Genomic DNA, 18,160 nt, shown 5'->3' with positions numbered 1-18,160 from the left:
TACCTATATTTTCAATGACTGTTAAAAGCAATTAAGAAAAACAATTTCTGATAATCCAAGCCGCTGATTTAGAAATGAAAAATTTCTAGACGTGTAGCTTATCAGAGCTCAGTCTTCTGGTTAGACTAAATCACATTGGATTAAAATTGAATGAAAGTAAAATACATATCTAGTCTGTGCCCATTAAAATCCTCCCCACAATCTCTCGTATAGAAAAAAGATCTAATTGAGAAAAAAATTGTCTAGATGACAATCACACTGATAATGCAGACACAGTTTACAGATTTGAAAATGGATTGGATAAAAAAAAGTTTAATACCTATTTTGGCTATGGCTGCTAAAATCCAATTAAAAAAAAAATCTCTCCTATAATCCAATACAGACCAAACTCCTAATTTAACCGTGGTCAGAATTGTATAGATTTGTACACGTTGAGTCCCAGACAAAAAATTACACAGTTTACAAACTTTATATCGAAATTGAAATGGAAAACACCAGCTGTCCTCTGAACGCTGTCTCTAACAGTAACAAAACTAAATGTTTGCTGGCTGGATGACTGTATTAATCAAGACTGTGGTCAATCTATGGTCCACTTCACCTGGTCCCCAACATGCTACCATCCAGTACAATAGATGACCACTCAACTATGTCCATATTCAAAACTAAACCTTGCTTTAATGGCTACCTGCCAAATTGAAAGACAAACACACTTGAAAAGACAATCAACAACTAAGCACACTCATCAGAACGGCCATATCAAATATTTTAAATACAACTTGTAACAAGTGTGTCTAAAGTTTTAATATTGATAATAACAGTATCGAGTTACAGAAATTAGACAATAAAATTTACTTGAAATTTATCTCAAGGATATCCATTTCCCTGCGGTAAAATATTATGTTAATGGCCGACTGCTTGACTAGGTTCGATATCATAGCTGATCATCAAAACAATGAAAAATGTAGGAAAAAGTTTTATAAAAAGGTAACATTTTGAAATAACTTTAATTTTATCCAAATATTTATAACAAAATTTGACATAAAAGTCATAATATTAACTGTTCTTTAAATATTATCCTTCATGTAACTTTTGATAAATCAAAAATGTGAGACAAAGTTGTATGGCAGGACCCAATTTTGATATTTTGTTCGTTCAAAAATGAAGTAAAAGTCATTCATTGGCCTTAATTATCTAAAAAGTTACCTTCAAATATATTTATTTACAGTTAGCCATATCTTATCCACAGTCAAAATTACCAATTACTCCACGCCTCTAGGCCACTAGATAAGGATTTCCTCAGTTTTTTTCAAAAATTACCTGGATTTAGTTGACAGATAATCCCCCAGTAGAGGTTAATACCACCACCTGCACAGTTAATTCTGTCTCTCCTGTATATTATTTAAATATACTTATTCAACTTAACAGTTTTTTAGGTCACTACCTCCTAAATATAGGGCATATTATTAAAACTAATGACATCTGAAATCTGTCAACAGAAAAGTCGGTTGTTCAGTTTAGAATAACATAACACTTAAATCATCACCATTGAAGTAAATTCACAAAAGCAAATAAAATTTCAGAAAAAATTCCTGTGGTTTCAAACTAACTTATATATATACACTGTTTCAGCACATCTCCCATGTTGACAGACCTGTACGCAAAAAACCTGCTTGCATTCAATCAAGGTACAATAGACTGAATCAAGATATAACTAACTAAACATTACTGAGATCCTTCAAAGCAGCTCACCTGAGAAACTGAATTACAAACAAGGGAGATAACTCTTCTGGAAAGTTGCAGACAAGTTAAAAAGAAAATTAAAAATAATGAAAACAGTGCAGTTTGCAATTATTCAAGGAATTCTAAACTAACATATATAATTGCATATTCATATTTTACGATTATTTGCTGAGATTTTTTTTAAGCTAAAATAACTCAATCATCTCTTGACGTACTCTCTGCAAATCTCATCGTTCCTTGTTAATTTATTTTCCTTAAGGAATATCCGTTATCAAAATAGCAACTTTTCTCGAGTAATTGAAATAACAAAGGACACCTTGTGCTATTTCAAATACAAACAACTGGCTTTAAGCCAAACAATTTTAACAAGACTATATAATAGATTTATTATTTCTGCTAGTGTAACTTAACAAAATTAGAAGGAAGGAATTTCTAAAATGACTTTTATATATCGTAGATTAAAACCATGGACCGTATATTTAAGGTCCATGGTAAATCATCAAGGTTAATCAGACCATTACTAAAATTACCTTCATTTAACATAAAGCTATGCCGTAGATATTCTGGTTTTATTTTCCTAATTAAATGTTAAATAATGAATTTAAGTAGATTTTTCTTTTTTTTTTAAGTTATCAAGCCAGATCAGTTCAAAAAATCCACAAACAGCATTTGAACTTTGACATTTAAAATAATTGTTTTTGTATTATGAAATTTCTCTTCTTTTTTGAGTATGGAAATCAGGCATCTACCAGGGTAACTGTCAGCACAATTCCTTTGGTATCTGTTTTTTTTGTCTGGTACAGATACTGCTCTTATGAGTGTTTTATTGATAATATTAATACACACAGGAGACATAAATTCAAAATGTCAGGTAGGCTGCCAGTTCATTAGTGTCTGACATTATGTCAGGTAACATTATAATCATCATTTTCAGGCCTAATCATGTTTTTTCTCTTATTCTTAATTGTAAATTCGGAAGTAATTTCTAAAGCAATCTGATGCCAATTAGACTGTTTCCAAAATGACCTTTATTGTATCACAAGGTTGGGTTTGACATTTCAAATAAATGTTTCCCTAATATGAAATAAATCATGAAACTCATATTAAATAAATAAATTAATGTTTTGAGTTGAGAAAGTCATGTGCTGTGAAAACCAGTTATTAAGAAAGAAATATTTAAAAGATTTTTTTTTTTATTAAATGACAAACACCATGTTTGAGGTTAAAAATAAAACAGGTTTGTTGCAGCTGGATGTCGAGAATATGATAAATAATGATAAGATATGTACAAGGATTTCCTTGTGTGACAGATTTTAATGAATGAAGGAAAGGAGAGAGAGAATTGAATGGGCTGATATCTAGACTATAAATTATACTATGTAAATAATTGACGGGTAAGAAGGAGGGCACCCTTCACATTAATACATTCCTTATGTTAGCCATATTACTCTCTTTAACTTGTTGGATAGTCTGTTTTGTTAATACAGCAGGGATAGGAAATGAAATAAAATGGGGTTTAATGTCCTACTGTTCTGCTCCGACTGGGCTTATGAAGTCAGGCATATGCCATACAGTGTGCTATGAGGGAAATTTTGCCCAGTTAGCGACACTATGGCCTACTCTTATATCGAATTCCAACTGCCAAGGGATCATTTACGTGCACTACAATGTATACACAGGACTTTGTTTTTTTCATCCCATCCGAATGACTAGACTACAGCTGTCCTTGTCAGGCCCTCTGCTGCGTGATTGTGTTTCTGTCCTGTGTTGTCTCGGGTTTAAATTCGAAAATATATATCGTGCTCATTTGAAATTTCCTTTAAAGCGATAATTTCATATTTTTAAGTTATATTTTTAAAATGTATTAAAATAAAGCCTTAAAATAGATGGTATCTATAAACAATCCTACCTTGTTAAAGAATAATCCTATTGATCCTATAATTCACTATTGACAGTTGAGAAATTGGCAAAAATCTCATTTTCAACTTCAAATTCAAACGTTTGAAGATAGCTATTCCATGGGGGGGGGGGGGGATAGAAAAACAAGGGAGGTAATTGTGTTATTATTTCCAAGGTGAATGATTTTTAAGAGTGAGAATGATACCTATGATCGTATAATAGTGAGTTGACAACCTATTGAGCAAAAGACATAGAAATAATTATGTTTTGACTTTCTTAGAAAATATGAAATTCTCGCTTTAACTATAGATGTATATGGATTCCATGCCAATGTCATATAGGTTCAATTCTAGAAAAGATCATCTCGTCACATATGCAATAACATAATATAAAAATTTCATGTGAAATAGTCCAAAACCTACCTACATACTCATATAAGCTGTTGTGGCCACTTGTCTACATAAAATAGGACTATAAAGCTGTTGTGAATGAGCTGTCCAAAATCTACCTACATGCCTATATAAAGTCTGTTGCGAGGGGTTGTCTAAAACCGACCTACATGCTCATTATATATAACCTGTCATGAATGGGTTATCTATTTGATCCGAATCAACATGTACACATATAGCAGGTTCATCTACAGTGTGATCTAGTTAATAGGCTAAATCTATTTGTTAAGGCCAGCTCAATTTTTGTCAAGGTTGCTGTGAGATGTAAGGTTAGGGCACGTGAATATTGGTGAGATTGTAGGTTAGGGTAATGGAAAGCATTGGGGATAGGTCCTGGATTAGGGTTAGTGTTGGGATTAGCGGTAGCCCTGTTTACATCTCATGACCTATGATGAAAAGTTGAGCTGGCCTTATCATTTCGTACTAACCATAGTTAATAGGTTATGTAAATAAAAGTTGGATATGAGATTTGAGGAGATTAGTCTGGTGTGAAATAATAATATCAAATGTAAATCAAATGGAAAGAGAGAGAGAAATAATATTATTGGCTGTGTTACCATGATTGATCTGTAAATATAGAATCATGTAAAAATAAACAGTGAGAGTGAGAGAAATTGGATTTAATGTCCACTGAACACAGTAAGGTAATTTTAGAATTAACATATCAATAATTCTCTTGCAGTGCAGTGTTTTTGAGCAGTGGCAGGAAACTGGAGTAACAGGAAAACTAAGCTCTTGTCAGTATAGACACATTAATAAGATTTTGTCATGTGTAAACCAATGTACCCCAATAGAGAATTCTTGAGACAGTAAGATTTTGGCATGTGTAAACCAATGTACCCCAATAGAGAATTCTTGAGACAGTAAGATTTTGGCATGTGTAAACCTATGTACCCCTATGGAGATTTCTTGACAAAATGACAGTAAGAATTTGATATGTGTAAACCAATATACCCTTCCAGAGAATTCTCCAGAAAATGACAGTAAGATTTTGAGAAGTGTCACCCACTGCCTCCCTCGTTACTTTCCTGCCATGTCCAATCATAATGACATCTTAAAGGGCACCTGCATATCTATAGTATCAGTAGTGACCAGCATTTGTGGAGAAATCCCACATGGATAAGCAGATAACTCTACCCCTGGTCATGTAAAATAGTGGGGATAGAAACACATGACTTGCATTGATGACAGGCATGTGATCTAAAGCACAGCTAGTGACTTACTTGGAAAATGAGAAATAAATTCAATATGGCTGTCAACCAACAATGAAGATATTTCAATCATATTTTTAAACCACTAACAAGTCAACCACAGAGGTATCATTTATTTCAAATATTTGAGATTTGATGCCGTCTTGGGAATCGACAGAAATAGATGAGTCCATGTTACATTCTTGTGCCATCAATTAACTAGTCTTGATCATCCATGCCTATATTGACTATAACAAAATAGCGCTAAATTTGAATACACACACAGTGTCAAAGGTCATTCTGAGATTCTAGTATGTCTTATGATGGGTCGAGAGATAAATGTCGACTGGAGATCAGGGAACTGACAAAATGCTTGTGTTATTTGAAATTTGCATTATGCAGCATTAAGTGGTGGATTTATTTAACATTTCCTAATATTCATTACATGAACTGCCTGTTTGAGCACCATGACAGTGATTAACCATATGCACAGTATAGGCTGGAATGATCAAGTCTATCAATTAACAGAATAAATCTATCTGGAGAAACTTTGATAAGCTTTGCATCAAATCAAATTGCCTTTTGATCTTTCTCCCTGAAGGGAGATTAACACCTTCTCAACAAGAGAGAGAGAGATGCGGTTTAACGTCCACTCGACACAAACTAGGATGATTTTGAGACTAACACACGGGGTCTTTAGCAGTGGGAGGAAACCGGAGGACCCGGAGAAAACCCATGAGGTTGCACAGGCGACCCTACTCCTTGTCACGTACAACCGGGGAATCGAAACCCCTCCAGTTGACTCAATGACAGACCGTATGATACAGCGCAAGCGTGCTAACCATTCGGCCATCCACCCCCCTTTCCCACCTTCTCAACAAAATACTTTGGTCATTATGTGCCTAACATTTTGTTCGATATATTTCTAGGGTTTAAGATGCAATGCATGGGAGGATGATACTGTCTGGACAGTTGACATTTTTTGCCTAAACTTTGAATTCCAAATACATGTATGATGTTTTATTGCATTCCATTAGCATCCCCGTAACTGATTTACCTCATTATAAGAAACCAGCGGCTGCCAGGCAGGATACGCCCACATTTTGCAAGAGATTGGGTCCATATCGAAAGGAACCGAGATCTGTAGGTTATAAGCATACATTTCAAGTTTAAACCAAATCGGATAAAAATTGTGACCTCTACAGTGTTCACAAGCTAAAAACGTGATTTTTCGTACAATCAGGGGCCATAATCCATGAAGTTACAGTCCGATACATACCAATATCGAAAGGAACCGAGATCTTAGGATGATAAACGTATATTTCAAGTTTCATTGAAATCGGATAAAAATTGTGACCTGTAGACTGTTCACAAACAATTGTGGACGGACAGACGGAGAGACGGATGGACTGGGGCGACGACAATATATGTCCACATGAAAATGTGGGCGTTTAAAAAACGAATGTACTGGTAAATGATATATATTGAAACTGTTTCTGTATCCAATTCCATTAGCTACAAAACAAACTTATCAAATAAGCAATAAAAGCATTTATATGTCAAACGATTGGTTTAATAGTTCTACTTCAATTCTCTATCATATCCTTACGCCATCTAATAGTTCTATTGCAATTTTCTCCATTTCCGACCCATTTTCATGAATACTTAATAAAGAAATGTTTGGTCATGTCAGTATCGCACTTAATAGATCCAAGGCTATGTATTGGTCTATACTCTATGTGACAATCAATGACTTTTATGGTATTGCAATGTCGTGTTGTCATGACCAAATAGACTAAATATATATTTGTTATATTGACTGACATTTTATATATGTATTTGTGGTCAAGTTATTGATGTTTTTAGTGAAGAAGTAAGTTGTGGAGGAGGAATCGATGTGATGAGGTAGTTTTGTCAGTTGATTAAATCACAGTCAGTAATAACAACAACTTGATTCAAACTTAAAGAGAGTGAGAGAGAGAGAGAGAGAGAGAGAGGGAGGTTAACATCCACTCAATATAAAACTGGGTCATTTGGGAACTAACATTTTGCTTCAATAATTTGCTTTTGACTGGGGGAGGGGGGTTGGATGGCCGAATGGTTAGCATGTGCGCACTGTATCATACGGTCTGTCATTGAGTCAACTGGCAGGGTTTTAATTCCCCGGTTGTACGTGACAAGGAGTAGGGTCGCCTGTCCAATCTCGTGGGTTTTCTCCGGGTCCTCCGGTTTCCTCCCACTGCTAAAGACCCCTACGCGCATGCAAACTATTGAAATAAAACTGAACAATATGTTAGTCCCGAAATGACCTAGTTTGTGAGGAGTGGACATTAAACCCTATTTCTCTCTCTCTCTCTTTTTGACTGGGGGGTCATAATAAGGGTAAAGACTGGGAGTCATAATACGGGTAAAGACTCAAATAGGCAAGTGACCCTACTCATTGTCATGTACTAGCTGTACATTAAAACCATGCCACTAAGTCCATGGATTGACCAAAAGAAATTATAAGAAAATTTGCTGTGCTAAATTAAAAGTAAAACACTAAAGTGTGACACAGATTTTTTATTATCATTAAAACAAAAAAAAGAAGCTATTTAACTGAAAGAGCGTCATTCTAATGTAATTTACACAACAGAAAAATCTGCATAAATATTGGTTTGTGTGGACAAGATTTATAAGGTGCAACTATTTTCATGAAAGCAAATACATGTGGCGTTAAATTAACAGAATTTAATGTAAATTTCAAATGGATCTATTTGAATAATGTTTGAACCAATATATATTTAACTAATGTGAGGCGAGAATGAGAATGTGTTGTCTGTTTTCTTGGCTGGTTGCCACTTTAAATGATCCACGAAGAGAGAGAGAGAGAGTTCATCTCATTTATTCTTGGTCACACACACAACATAAAATTGATGTGATCTAACAACATTTACACTTCTGTAAGATCCAGTAAAATCCGTGACATGACAAGGGTCTTAACACTTTAACCATCTATGAGTTCACTACAGTACAACAGATAAACGTTTTTTTTTGCTTTTTCTAAATACAAAACCTATATATAAATTGTTAGCTTTGTGAATTGTTCAAATAAAAGACAGGTGGAATTTGTGCACGACAAGTGGAATAAGGTGTTCCACACATCATAAGCGTACCCCATTCAGTACATGACATATGGAACCAGGTGTTCCAAACACCATAAGCATACTCCATCTTGTGCATGACATATGGAACCAGGAGTTCCACGCACCATAAACATATTGCATCTAGTGGATGACATATAGAACCAGGTGTTCCACGCATCATAAGCATACCCTATCCAGTGCATGACATAAGCATACTCCATCTTGTGCATGACATATAGAACCAGGTGTTCCACATATCATAAGCATACTCCATCTTGTGCATGGACACCATGCTTTGAACACCATCAGCATACCCCATCTTGTGCATGGACGTAAATTCACGTGTTTTTGACACGCTAAGCATAACCTATCTTGTGCATGACTTCCAACAGTACCTGTACAGATTTTCTACGAAACTGTGGTGATTGTGCAATATACAGTTACTACTTTTAATGTTTACATTAAAACTTTCATCAAATACCACTTTTATTCTTAAAAACAAAGGTTCATCAACTTCGTCTAATGATAAAAAAAATATTCAGTGTAGACACAGACTTACTAAGCTATTTGAGGTCAAAACATATAATCAAGAGACGCAAAGAAAATATTTAGCGAGGTAGCTGTCATGATTGTTTTTTTTGTCTAGCAAACCATAGCCATTTTTAAAATCATCAACGTAAGTTTGTGGCGACCAAACTAACAATATGGGATAAATGACTAGCTATTTGACGCCACAGTTAGACAATAAAACGGAAAAAATGACAGAACCCTACCTGACCAGCAGCTCACACCTCAACCGCAAACACACTTCACATTACAGTCACTAGTTGGGTCGTAAAGTATGAGAGAGATATGTGACTGCTCAGGGGTCAAAGTTCGTGACACAGGTATTTATTGACTTAGTGTTTGGTAGATGAAAGGACGAGCCTAGATTGGGATGTGTGTAAAGAAGAGAGTCTTTAAGCCTATTGTCAATATATCTAGATTACAAGTTAATGATCAGAGAGATTTGCTGGATAATTGAGCCTAGTATCATCTCCCCCCACCTACTTATTGCCTATATGGATAACTGGTCGTCAAGGTTAAAGATAGTATGAGTGTAAGTCGTCTTTGAAACCAGTAGAACCAATAACAATTCTTTTTTTTAAAACCCTTCTGAGATAATTACAGTTTTAAAATAAAACAGTTTAACTTGACAACATAAACAAGATGGCTGTCTCTTTGACGTCTGCTTGCTTTTAGAAAATTTACTGGTAATTACAGGATCAGATTTTAATGACCATCATTTAAATGTTTTTACTATTTGAAAAAAGAATGGAGGAAACTTTGAAGAAGCTGCGATTAACATCCACCTACTTTTACAGGATAAAAAGGGTTGACAGGTCAAAGTATTGGGTGGATATAATTAAAGATTGCAAAAACATTTAATACTAGTAAACAAAAATTGTTCGACAACGCTCACAATTTATTGGCTGTCTGCGATATCATTTTTGTGGAAGCGGAGAGAGAGAGAGAGAGAAATGGGGTTTAACGTCCACTCGACACAAACTAGGTCATTTCAGGACTAACATATCGTTCAATTTTATTTCCATAATTCGCTTGCACGTAGGGGTCTTTAGCAGCGGGAGGAAACCAGAGGACCCGGAGAAAACCCACGAAGTTGGTTGTGGAAGCAGACGTTAAAACACCAGGTAGTTGTAGCAAAGTATTGGGTGGATCTGATTAACGATTGCAAAAACATTTAATACCAGTAAACAAAATGGTTCGACAAGGCTCTCAAAGAATGTTGGTGAATTGCCTAAGTAACAGTTGGGGACAGAAAAGAAATAACATTCAGGCCCGGCCATATAGACCACTCTAAAACGGATATAACTTTGTTGAGTTTTAGTCAACAATTCGTCCAAATTCTGAAAACGAATCAATTGCCTAAAGCAGAGGTGGCAATCTTATGACAAAAGTAGCACATTGTACCCCACACATGGTAATATTGATTTGATAAAATAACTTCAAATATGAACAGCTTAACAAAATCAAAATTTTCATCAAGGTAAATAAGTTTTCTGTTTCTGTTAACAGTTTTCCATAATTCAATCTTTTACAGTTATTCGGCATGCCACATCTGAAGTCATATTGGTAATATTTGGCATATAGAATATTAAAAAAGGTTAGCCACCCTTGGGACTCGTAAGCAATGATTTTACAATTGAAACAGGAATACGCCAATGATTCGATTAGAGAAATTTGATTTCCTACTATTTGATTATTATTTGAAAGAAGACATTATTTTGGCCACACTATATGTGTACGGCACTTCAGCAATTCTTAATTTTTTGCATTAAAGCTTTATTAATATCAGTAAATATAAATATTCAAGAATTAGAATATATATATGACATTTTTAATTATCAATAATGCACATTTCTTTTCAATTCCCTTCTAAACTAAATACACTCATTGCAATAAAGTACATTTAACCCCAAGCTGTCTCTTCTTGACCATTAGAGGGAGATAACTCTAACACTACTATTGTACAGATGAAGTGGGTTAACACAGTATGAGCTATTGGCCTCAGCCTTTTGACATAATGAACATTAAATAAAAGTCAGAACTGATAAATGAAGATTAAATACAATACCAGATGATAAATTGTTTTCAAGTGAGAAATACAAATGATTAAAGTAGACAAATTGTTATCAAGCCATATAACTCAAATCATGTCCGATATTTGCATTGCGTAGAAGTACAAATGGCTATTAACAGCCCATTCACACATTTTCTTAAATATACAATTGAAAACTCCACATCTTAAATTAGTTTGCAACCAAAATACTGTATTGTTTACATTAAAGAGGGTTACTGAGATATAAACGAAAGATGCAAATTTACTGCTTGAATTTCTAAATTTATATATACATATTTAACATTTAGTATGATTAATGACAGCAGATTATTTGATTGGCATATGCTTATTAACATTTTAAATCACTTCTTTTCATATTAAAGATTAATCAGTGTAATTAAAGATACATTATGGGAGATTCGATAACGAGTTGGCAGTTCTCACTATAATAGTTAAAAACTAGATAACGTAAAGGCAATTTGCTGAAAATTTCAGTCAAATTGATCCACTATGAACCAAGAAATAAGCGATCGAAATTTCTGCATAGCCTCGGTCATCATTACTAAAGTTGGTATTACAAAAATCATAGTCTTGATTATCCATTTAATCGTTTAATCGAGAAGGAAAGTTATGCAGTAAATCGGTTCACAATCCACTTAAGATCGCAGGCTAGCGATGCCATCTAGAGTTGATTATGGTCTGGATAAGTTAATTAATGTCTAATTAATAATTTAGATAATATTTCAGGCCTAAAGAAAGACCTGCAATGGACATATTTAGCTCTTGCATAATGTATGTTTAAATATAACTATTAAACAACAGACCTTCATCATTAAGAGAAATCGTTCACTAAATATATGACTGAATGAATATGCACCCATCTGATTAAAACACAGATCCTATTTCGTTTTCGTTTTTTTATAGTTCACAATTTCTTTTACTTGTCTTTAATAGGATCTGGAAGAGTTGTTATATAACCCATGTTCTGGTTGAAGTGAGGGAGGGATAAGCCAATGAAACAGTCTGTTGCAGTGAGTTCTTGGCGTGCTATACATGGAACTGTGGATATTCTACTAGAAACATCAACACTGATTGGTAAATCAAATGTCTGACATCACATAGGGTCAAAAGCGGCTCGTATGACCCCTGACACAACTTCCCAATACAACTGGTCAGATCTTCATGTAGAGAGGCCATCAATAGTATAAAAACAAAAACGAACGAAATATAGATCCGGGCACTTATTCACGAAAACTTAAACTAAGATACAATCGAAATTTTAAGAAATACTGTAATTCGATTGGCTGACCGGTAAAATCAATTTGCATATATCAAATTTGCATATTGGTCAGCCAATCGAATTGCAGTATTTCTTAAAATTTCGATTGTATCTTAGTTTAAGTTTTCGTGAATAAGGGCCCCGTATTTTAATCAGAATGAATATGCACAGGACACATTTGTATGGAACTGTGACCTGTGAACTGTGTATTTCCAGTGTGACCTGTGAACTGTGACCTGTGTATTTCCAGTTCAATTACCAAATACCATGGAAGTTTGTCTTAAAAAAAAAGATGTCTACATGACTCAGTTTTAATGAAGTACCATAGTCAATGTATACAAAATACAAACACTGTGTTACAACATTCCGATTGTTTGAAGTGATTATTGTTCACAGTATGGTGTCTAACAATGTGGAATGTTTAAATAAGATAATGAGTTAGAGGGGGTTTGTTAAACATAATTAAAGTGACCTATATCAATGAACAATTTGTTTATATGCCATGTCATGTCAATATTTAGTTATTCAATCAGGTAATAAGTTATGTAAGCTTTTATAGCCATGATTCCTTGACAATGAAATGAAATGAAATAGGGACGGGTTATACGTCCTACTTTTATGCACCAACCATATATGTTAATGTAGACTGGCATATGCCAGGGGATCACGTGGCTAAGTGGGTAAGACGCTGGCTCGCTACCCTGGAAGTCGAGTGTTCGATCCCTGCATTGGCCAAGAAAGTTCATCCAGATTTTCCAGGACGGAGGTCCTAACAAGGACAGCTGTCTAGTCCTTCGGATGATACGAAAAACCAAGGTCCCGTGTATACAGTGAAATGCACGTAAAAGATCCCTTGGCAGTTGGAATTCGATATAAGAGTAGGCGATAGTGCAATAATTCAGAATGTTTTCCACCCAAGACACCCAAATAACAAATCTATAGTTCAGAATGTTTTCAACCTAAGATGCATTATTTCAGAATGTTTTCAACCGATGACACCTGAATAACAATTCTATCTACACTAATTAAGAAAATTTCAACCCAAGTCACCTGAATAACAAATGTCTCCACACTAATTCAACCTATAGTGTACCTGTATATAACCTATAGACAGTCAAGTTATATATTGTTTTAAACCAATAAGATCAATATTACCTACATGTTTTTTTAAGTACATCTTATTTTTATATACTGATATTGATCTACATTCTCCGTACAGATAAACAAACGTAATTGTTGTTCTGGGGTTGGCAAGTTCAGAAAATTCTGTCAATACCAAGTTAAAAGAATAAGACAGAAAGTGCCCTTTTTTTGCATGAAATTATATAAACATTTAAAATGATACATCCGTTCACTTTGGTATTTGTGTTTTGATACCACTTTGCTAAGACTTCCCATTTGATCCCTTACCAAACGCCAACACCCATTGGTTTACAGGCTACAAAACTGCTGCACCAGATTTAAGCTAAGCAGTTGAGTGTCGACAACTAAAACCACCCACTGGCTACACGTTAGAAACAGCCCCCCCTCCCACTTACCCACCCAGATTTTTTGAAACACACAAGAGCTAATATAAGTAGTGAAGTGTCGGTCCTATCATAATCCTGATGTTAGCTAACACCTGATTATATTCTATCTGTAATTTAACACTCTACATACAGGTAATGTTGACCTATTTGTGTATTTTGTTTTGGGAAGCCGATTCATGAATATCATTGCCTTGTTTCTGTATCTCGTGAATAAAATATTGTTTAAATCTACCTCGGATACTGATGTATATGGTGCAATGCAATTTGTTTCAGGTATAAACTAGGATCCGGATCTGAAGTTGTGGGTAGAAACTCAATGCAAGCACAACAATTTATTGTGACTTATAAAGGATGGGGACACATTCACTTAACAGTTTCATCTCATACTGCAGCTCCAACATTTATGTATTGCTTGAACGAATTCAAATTCTAAAAAGTACTAAACAAATAACTATAATCAATATTTTATTCTAAAATAATTGATTTAGTATGAACTTAGTGGTGAACTATAGTGGAACTTACAGCCTGCAGGATAAATCTGGTTACTAGTATATATATTTTGCACATAAATTAACAAGAAAAATAATGAAAAAGTTTGAAACAAGACTCTCATTTTCGTATATTTGTTATTTAACAAAATATTGTCTGGGGAATCACCATTGAAGCTTATCAATGTTTATCATTTAATGTCAATAAAAACTTCTGGTTTAATTAATGGAGAAAATAACCTAATCTACTATAGATACACAGTTTCTGTATTTATCTATTTATGTCATATCTGACTTGTAAAACGATAAGATATAATATCAGTGTTTACACCATAACATAAAAATAACAAATTTATAATCTCAATAACCAATCAGTGCCAATCAGTTGCCATGGTAATATGTCCAAGCTAATCCTCCAAGCAGAAATTAGATCATCATTATATAAAATTGATACACAATTCAAGCATAATCGATTCATAATACAAACTCCATACAGGCATGAATTTAACAAATCATGTAGCAGAAAGTGGCAATTTGTGTTCCAAAAAGGGAGTCACCGTGGCTCAGTGAGTAAGGTGCTGGACTCTTAAAAGGGAGGTTCACAGTTCAATCACTGTGTTTGGTATTGGCCGAGAAAGATCCCCCAGATTATTCAGCATGATATCCCCTTGTCAGTTGTATGCTACAGGACAGAGGGCTTAGCAAGGAATAATGCCATTTTGTTTGGATGGGACTAGAAACCAGGGTCCCATGTACACGTCAGCATGCACGTAAAAGAACCCTTGACAGTTGGAATTCGATGAATAGTAGGCAGAAACACTGGTTGGTGCGGAAAAGTAAAACATTAAACCCCATTTCATTTTTCATTTCTGGGATCCATCAAGATACAAATGGAAATCATCCGTGAGAAGGGGTTTTCTTAATCTTTCTAGAACATCTGATACCATCTCTCATTCGGGAAATTCACATAAACAACTGTTATTATACCCAGTCATTCTTCCAAGCTTTTGTATGTATAATCCATCATGACTAGCACAGAAATGAAAAGGTCAGGCAACAGATCTTACTCTGGGGATGTTAATTTGTCCAGTCTTCAAGCGCTTGACCAATATAACCCACTCAGACTATTTTATTAACTAATAGAACTAACTCTTATTATTATGCATTGTTTTACAATTATCAATTCTATGTTATTGACTTAACCTGTCTGGAGTGTGATGGATATTATCAATGATGGCTAGGCTTTCTGTTTAATTTCTCACTTCTATTATCTCACATTTCTATTATCAATAATAGCATTTCGATTTAATCATTTTCAACAGATATTGTTTTATCATAATGAATGAAGCATGATTTTGTGGATCTGATTTTGGCATCTAAAGTCCAAATCTATAGTAAAATTGGATATCATGGGATAAACCATGAGTAGTTTTACATACAATCCAAGTTATGTTCTACATCGACTGGACTTATGAAGACCTAGCCTTAAAGGGACTATTTCGGTTCATTATTGTTAACTGTCATTAATATTTACTGGAAACTATGAAGACCTAGTCTTAAAAGGACTATTTAGGTTAATTTATTTACTGGAAACAACCTTTTTATATATTTGATGAAAAATTTACCCTACTATTTTTGTTTCCAAGAATTGTAACTGCTCCGATTGGGCTAAAAAAGATGGGCTTATCCATATAGTGTGCTATGAGGGAAATTTTATCTGGACAGCGGCGCTATGGCTTACTCTTATATATCAAATTTCAACTGCCAAAGGATCTTTTACATGCACGCCAATGTGTACAAAGGATCTCGTTTTTTTGTACCATCCAAACAACTAGACAGCTGTAATAACGGCTACAGTAGCTAGAGAGAGAGAGAGAGAAATGGGGTTTAACGTCCACTCGACACAAACTAGGTCATTTCTTGACTAACATATGGTTTAATTTTATTTACATAATTCGCTTGCGCGTAGGGCTATTTAGCAGTGGGAGGAAACCGGAGGACCCGGAGAAAACCCACGAGGTTGGACAGGCGACCCTACTCCTTGTCACGTACAACCGGGGATTCGAAACCACGCCAGTCGACTCAATGACAGACTTTATGATACAGCGCGCGCACGCTAACCATTCAGCCATCCAACCCCCCACAGTAGCTAGAGTGTACAGCAGTAGAGATCTTCCTGAAAATTAAGTAACTCTTCTGATTAGGAGTAGGACTTTGAGTTAACTTTAGTTTTCACTTTTTTCCGACTTTATTTTATCCATTTTTATTGTAACTACCGGTAACTACTTAATCTGAACATGATCTGTCTTGCTTAGAACCTTTAATGTTGTAAACCCTTTTGTTTCACACAATGAGAAAATGACCGTCTGCAACCGACTGTAATAATTCGTCCATAATTTATCACCATATAACTACCAAGCCTGATGTAACTCGGCTACTATTTGTCCGTCTGCCTGTAAGTATTACCAACAATATCATTTTTATTATCACAGACAGAGATACAAGAAAACTTGATAGTCTATCTTGGTTTCGGCTCTTTAACAATACACCCCTCACAGCCATCTAGAAATAAGACACCACATTTTTTAAATGGAAATCTTTTGTATTTGAGGAGAAAAGCCGAAAAGACATGACTGCGAGCTAATCAGATATAAAATAAGTTTTTGACTGCAAACATTCTTCTTGTCAACCATTCCATTGATCTTCTGTGAAGGAGGTATTAAGATTACCGTCGTAACCGCAGTTTGTTACGATAATAAACACGATTTTTAACAACCATAGCGTAATCTATATCATGTCTAGAATACGCTGCACGTCGCGTATAATAATATATAATTCTCGCCTACAGACAGCATTAAGGGGCATTAAAATCTGATTTTGGTGAAAACCATTCATCAAAGATTATAACATGTGAAAGGAAGAAAAGAATCTTTAAGACTAATTTTATATCAAGAACCAACTTGCAATGAATTGAATGATGATTAACAATACCGATGTTGAACAAAATTGTAAAACTAATATAACGCTTTAGAAGCTTTTGTATACAAGTCATTTATATTATTGTAACTATATGACCATTTCTATGTCATTTTACTGATGGATCTGTAAACCATGAAACGGTTAATTCACTTTGTAGTTTCTCTCGGGAGTTTAACCGCATCTCTCTATCTCCAATTAACTAGAAGTACTGTTTACTTTCCACAACACCCTGATACCCTCCCATTTATGAGGCATGTGTCATACATGAGACAGGGTATGCTAACATGTGCTCTTTATAGAACATATGATACCAATCCTTATTGGCAGGTGTCATACATGAAATATGAGAAAACCCACATGGTTGAACAGGCGACCCTACTCCTTGTCACGTACAAGCGGGGAATTAAAACCACATCACTTGACTCATTGACAGACCCTATGATGCAACGCGCAGCACATGTTAACCATTCAGCCATCCAACCGCCATGTTTCATACAAGAGACAGGGTATGCTTAAATGTACTTTTTCCAGAACAACTGATACCATTTATCTGAAAAGTTCATATAGCTAACAAATTTCCATGGTTAGCATGTGCGCGCTGCATCATAAGGCCTGTCATTGAGTCAACTGGCATGGTTTCGAATCCCCGGTTGTACAACGTGACATGGAGTAGGATCGCCTGTCCAACCTCGTGGGTTTTCTCCGGGTCCTCCGCTTTCCTCACACTGCTAAAGACCCCTACGCGAAAGCGAATTATGAAAATAAAATTGAACCATGTGTTAGTCCCGAAATGACCTAGTTTGTGTCGAGTGGACTTTAAACCCCATTTCTCTCTCTCTCTTTATCTGAACAGTTCATATAG

General features: G+C 35.0%; 1 protein-coding gene across 6 annotated transcripts in view; it reads right to left on the bottom strand.

Annotated features, from left to right (window-relative positions):
* Nucleotides 1-18,160, bottom strand: part of LOC126822216 (protein TANC2) — a 246,533-nt gene that overhangs the window by 72,068 nt on the left and 156,305 nt on the right. Inside the window, exon 1 of one of the 6 annotated variants that reach the window (XM_056101393.1) lies at nt 9,177-9,432. The exons of 4 other annotated variants lie outside the window; for them this stretch is intronic. The gene's annotated coding sequence lies outside the window, so the exon portion shown is untranslated. Of the gene's footprint in view, nt 1-319; nt 722-9,176; nt 9,433-18,160 lie in introns of those variants that run through there. One more of the 6 variants, XM_056101392.1, reaches the window with a different exon arrangement.

Source organism: Patella vulgata, chromosome 5 (genome assembly GCF_932274485.2).
Source record: "Patella vulgata chromosome 5, xgPatVulg1.2, whole genome shotgun sequence".
Taxonomy (NCBI): Eukaryota; Metazoa; Mollusca; class Gastropoda; family Patellidae; genus Patella; species Patella vulgata.
This window is presented reverse-complemented; position numbering and strand designations above follow the sequence as displayed.